Source organism: Myotis lucifugus, unplaced genomic scaffold (genome assembly GCF_000147115.1).
Source record: "Myotis lucifugus unplaced genomic scaffold, Myoluc2.0 scaffold_108, whole genome shotgun sequence".
NCBI lineage: Eukaryota > Metazoa > Chordata > Mammalia > Chiroptera > Vespertilionidae > Myotis > Myotis lucifugus.
The window spans coordinates 437,409-443,374 of record NW_005871156.1 but is presented as its reverse complement, the minus strand read 5'-3'; the positions used below and the strand labels follow the sequence as shown (position 1 = coordinate 443,374).

Here is a 5,966-nt window from a genome sequence, read left to right as displayed (position 1 = left end):
GCCTTTTATTATATAGGTTATTATATTTATTAATAAAGTTTTGTTGAAAACTTGATTAAAGTTTTAAAGTTGCCAAAGTAATACATGCTCACTGTGACAAGTGAAACAAAATAGGCAAACAAGAAAAGGTTAATAATTCCCTCATTTTCCCTCTCTTGAGGTAATTAATGTTAACAGATTAGTCTATAAGCTTCCACATCTTACTTTATATGCATACAGATGCACATGTATTTAAGTACTTGTTTATTTTTTGTTATTTAAAAGAATGTGGTTATGCTATGGATAGTACTTTGCAAGTTTCTTTTTTAACTTAAACGTACATTATAGATGTTTTCAATTCAACTTATACAGATCTAATTAATTTTTAAATAATTGCAAAATATTCCATAGAATGAATGTGCCACAGTTTATTCAATGCTAAATTGTGTAAATAATCATAAATAGTACTGATGAACATTCAGGTTATTCCTTTTTTTCATACTACAAACAATGTTGCAATAATCATTCTGGTACATATATATATATATTTTAATGTTTTATTTTTATTGATTTCAGAAAGGAGGGGAGAAGGAGAGAGAGATAGAAACATCAGTGATGAGAGAGAATCACTGATCTGCTGCCTTCTGCATACCCCCCCAGGGGATCAAGTCCACAACCCGGGCATGTGCCCCTGACCAGAATCGAACCCAGGACCCTTCAATCCGCAGGCCGATGCTCTCTGCATGAAGCCAAACCAGTTAGGGCTGGTATGTATATTTTTATAACTGATTATTCTATTTCTGTATAATTAAAATTCTCTCTTTAGCCATCTTAAAATGTTTTTTATGTAGTCAAATATGTTTGCATTTTCTTTATCACTTTTGAATTTCCTGTCTTGTCTAAGACAGAATTAATATGTGGACTATTTAGAATACGAAAGAAATGAGATGTGAAGAAGTAAGACGCTATAAAATTGAATTTCTTCAAGACAGTTTCAAAGAAGAAAAAAGACACAGAGCAGAGACAGAATTATGGATTTGAGTGTTGTCAAAGATAAACAAAGCCAGACACTAAAATTTAAATGTTAATCATAATATACTATTACAATGGGGAAAAGAGTACGTACAGTGTGAACTGAACTTTGATTTGCACAGAAGCGACTGGGTCCTTTAAAGGGAGAATGAAGAAATAGGGCGGGGGATGAGCAGGGGCCAGTAAAGTCAGGGAAGTGAAAGATCACAAACATCAAGAAGGGATGGGGGTGGGGGTGTTGGGGATTGTGACACAGGGCTCTATCTTCATGTGTCGGGTGGGACAAAAAGTCAATAATTTGGGGAACCTTGAGTTTTCTCAGACAGGCACTTTAAGGGGTGCTAAGGTTATCCTAAGGAGGCCGCTTTGAGCTCTTAGAAACTGTCAGTGTTTTTTTTCATCTTTATAGGCCAAAGTTGAGGCCTAGTCAAGAGGAGGACTCAGAGAGAAGCTGGGCTAGAGTTTGCCGAAGGAGAGAATCTTAGTGTTCTGCTTCCTAGGGAGACTGCTTTTTTAAGCAACACTCTTGAATAAATGTTTGTTATATTACCTTATTATTACCCGTCAGGTATGAGGTAACATTTTTCCCCATGCTTAAAAAAAAAATCTTTTAAAAAAGGAGACATATGTAATACTTTAAACAATAAATAAATAAATATGTATAAAAAATATTTTTGAATTTCAGTAGCAGTATTATTTTAAAAGGCCAAGAGTGCGGAATACAACAGCCTTTGCAAGTCTTTTACACTATTTCTTTACTGTGTCCTTTCAGTAAATTCTTTTCCAAGGTTTCAGTAGCAGAAATGAAATTTTCCAAATATGATACCTGTTAAGGTGATTTACATGGCTAATTCTAATCAACCAACAGAAATTGAGGGCCTAGTAGGCTTAATGCATTGAGATGTTGTGGGCATAATGTAATTTGAAAATAGGAAAGTAAAAGACACACATAGTTTAGTTCTTTCTTTGTAATTCTAGATGTAGTGCAAAAGAGGACTTCATCTTTGTATGTTCATGTTCTTAAGTAGAAGTGTTTCTTTCTTGTATGACTTGCATCTTGTTCCATTAACACTTCCACTTTCTCTTCCTTACTCTGCTCCACTGGCCTCCTTGTTTTTCCTTAAACACACCAGATGTTCTTCTTGCCTGGAAAGTTCTTTCCCCAGATATTTGCCTGGTCCACTCCCCTCACTTGATCTAAGCTTTGTTCAAATGGCATCTGACTTAATAAGGCCTACTACCCTGACCATCATATTTAAAATTGCAACCCATTCCCATTCCTCATACCCCATTCTATATATTACATAATTTACTTATATACTCTAATTATCATCTGTCTCCCTTTACTAGAATGTCAGCTTCATTAGAATAAATATATATTTTTAAATATATTTTATTGATTTTAGAGAGGAAGGGAAAGGGAGATAGAAACATCAATGATGAGAGAGAATCACTGATCGGCTGCCTCCTGCACGCCCCCCACTGGGGATCAAGCCCACAACCCAGGCATGTGCCGTTGGCCGGAATCGAACCCAGGACCCTTCAGTCCACAGGCCGACACTCTATCCATTGAGCCAAACCAGCCAGGGCTAGAATAAATATTTTTTAAAATCGGTTTTATTCACTGATTTTTCTCATTCACCTAGAATATTTCCTGCCACTTAGAAGGAGCTCAATAAATATTTGTCCAGTAAATGAATGTTTTTTTGCACTGAATTTTCTACTTCCTTTCTCCAAGTTCAACTTTTCTTTCTTTTTTTTTCAGTATAATTGATTTTCCTTAGAATCTGGATATAATTAACTGTAGCAAGACAGTGCTCAATACTATTTAAACCTCATTTTAGGTTCTTTAAACTACCTCAGTATTTGTAAATATGAATTCATAATTAACTAAAATTTGACATACCAACAAATTTATTCAATATTGATGTAACTACAACATTTTATATGCAACCTGTGGACTTTAATATAACAGAATTTGACCTTTATAAACTAGTTACTCTTTGCTTATTTGTCCTAACCTTATTTAGTGTTGCACCAACAGAACCCCTTTTATAGCTTTTGCTATGTAACCAGATTCTGCCCCTTAAGACAAAGTGGAAAAGAAGCAAAATTCCCACCCAGAAAAAACATTAACAGAAAAAAAAATTAACAGAATTATCCAATTCTAAAGTATCAGCAGATATAACATCAGAAATAGATTATGGGCAACTCTTAAGTCTTTTACTTAAGTAGTACATAGAAAGTTACAGTGTTGACCAAACAAAAAACAAAAAACAAAAACAAAAAAACCCACCCAGTTTCAACATTGTGGGTTTGATCAACCAATGAATGCATAAATAAGTGGAACAACAAATCAATGTTTTTCTCCCTCCCTTCCTCTCTCACTCTCAAATCAATAAATTAAATACACACACACACACACACACACACACACACACACACACATTTCTCATTGTTTTAATGGGTCTCAAAATTCTGTGACAGACCTGGCCCGTGTGCTGGCTCAGTTGGTTGAGCATCATCCTGTGCACAGAAAATTAGCTTGTTGGATTCCTGGGCAAGGCACATACCCAAGTTGTGGGCTCCATCCCCGGTAGCAGGCAAGCAGAAGGAGGCAGCCAATCAGGTGTTTCGTTCTCACATTGATGCTTCTCTCTCTCTCTCTCAAAAAAAAAAAAAAATCTGCAACAGATTTTTACTCAAGTTGTTTCATTAAAAAGTACTAATTAAAAAAACTAATAACTTTAAAACTGCCCCCCCATACACACCCCAAATGGTCCACAAAACATTCTCTTTTCCTTCTGAAGGTTTTATGATGCATTATAATCATTAACCAGTCTTTTACTATTACACTTAAATGGCCAATTGAGATAAACAGTTCTGAGACTGCTCTTCCACCACTAAGACTGGGGTGGCAGATATTAGGGATAATACTCATTTAGCCTTCTGAGCTTTTTGGGGAGACTTGCTGTCTTTGCCACCTCCAGCTGCCTTCTCATCCGCTGCTTTGATGACACCCACAGCAAAACGGCCCAGAGAAGAATAGTCAGAGAAGCCCTCTGGGCTTGCTAGGAACCATATCGATGATGGCAGCATCACCAGATTTAAAAAATGTTGGGCCATACTCCAGCTCTTTTCCAGAATGACAGTTGATCTCCTTCAGCTCAGCAAATCTGCAAGCAATGTGAGCTGTGACAATCCAGCACAGGTGCATATCCAGCACTAATCTGGCCTGGATGGTTCAGGATAATCACCTGAACTGAGCAGCCAGCGGCTTCCAATGGTGAGTGCCACAACCAAGTTCTTTGATAGACACGTTCTTGACAGTGAAGCCCACATTGTCCCCAAAAAGAGCTTCACTAAAAGTTTCATGGTGCATTTCAACAGACTTTATTTCAGTGTAACGTTGACTGGAGCAAAGATGACCACTATGCTGGATTTAAGAACACCATTCTCCAATAGGCCCACAGGGACAGTACCAATGCCACCAATTTTATAGACATCCTAGTGGGGCGTACACAGGGGCTTGTCAGTTGGATGAGCTGGTGGTAGGATGCAATCCACAGCTTCAAGCATTGTGGTTCCACTGGCATTGCCATGTTTACGGGTGATTTTTCATCCCTTCAACCGAGGCAAATTAGCACTTGGCTCCAGCATGTTGTCAACATTCCAACTAGAAATTGGCACAAATGCTACTGTGTCAGGGTGGTAGCCAGTTTTCTTAATGTAGATGCTGACTTCTTTAACAATTTCCTCATATCTTTCAGGCTGTAGGGCAGCTCAGTGGAATCCATTTTGCTAACAGCAACAATCAGTTGTTTCGTACCCAGCGTGTAAGCCAGAAGGGCATGCTCACCGGCCGGCCCCTTCTTGGAGATACCTGCTTCAAATTCACCAACACCAATAGCAACAATCAGGACAGCACAGTCAACCTGAGATGTGCTGATAATCATGTTTTTGATGAAGTCTCTGTGTCCTGGGGCATCAATGATGGTCACATAATAGTTGCTGGTCTCAAATTTCCACAGGGAGATGTCAAGGGTGATACCACCCTCATGTTCAGTTTTCAGTTTATCCAAGACCCAGGTATACTTGAAGGAGCCCTTTTCTATCTCAACAACCTCCTTCTCAAAATTTTCGATAGTTCTTTTGTCGTTCCCACCACATTTGTAGATCAGATGGCCAGTAGTGGTAGACGTACCAGAATCTACCTGTTCACTCATGACGAAGTTGAAATGAGTCTTTTCCTTTCCCATTTTGGCTTTGGTTTAGTGATGGTTTTCACCACATCTGTGTTCTGGTGGCAAACCCATTGCGAAAAAGCTTCAACCTTTCTTTTATACGACTTGTTTTCCTTCCACCTGTACTGTTCTTCATATTCATATACTGATTTTTATTTTCTTTTTGGGTGGCTGGACGGGTGGGGTATTTTAATTACGGAAATGGGATCGTATAGTACCCTTCACTCCGCCACCAATTTCCTCACCTAACAATACCAGGACAATAGTTACAGGTCCTACATTCTTTTTAATGCTTTGCATAATGTTCCACCATATATATGGGTACACTCTTTTTCACTTCCTTCACCTTGGAGCCCATCCCAGGTCGCCCCATTTTCCCTTTCACATAACATCATGTACCACCCATTCATCTCTTACCCAACAATCCCCGGAACATCCTAGTAGTGATCACTCAGTAAGTATTTGGAGCTCCACTGGTCTGTTTTAGACAGGGATTAGCTGTGTGCATTGTTTGAGAGGGAGTGACTAAAGGGACAGAAGAGGACCTTAGTGAAGAAATAAGGTGTTTCATCCAAACAGATGGGAAGGAAGGAGAGCTGGGTGAGCTTCCTCCCGTGCCTTTGGTGTCTCCTTGAAGTAGGGTAGACTTTTTGGAGCTCCTGGAAGGGATGGGTGGAACGGAGGTGTCAGGGTGCTGGCAAAGGAGGGGGG

General features: G+C 38.8%; 1 protein-coding gene and 1 pseudogene across 1 annotated transcript in view; one reads left to right on the top strand and one right to left on the bottom strand.

The window, feature by feature from the left end:
• Positions 1 to 3,948: 3,948 nt before the first annotated feature.
• Positions 3,949 to 5,388, bottom strand: LOC102436679 (annotated as a pseudogene).
• Positions 5,389 to 5,727: 339 nt separating this feature from the next.
• Positions 5,728 to 5,966, top strand: part of PCYOX1 (prenylcysteine oxidase 1) — a 14,712-nt gene continuing 14,473 nt past the window's right edge. Inside the window, exon 1 of the mRNA XM_023757420.1 lies at positions 5,728 to 5,855. The gene's annotated coding sequence lies outside the window, so the exon portion shown is untranslated. The remainder of the gene's footprint in view (positions 5,856 to 5,966) is intronic.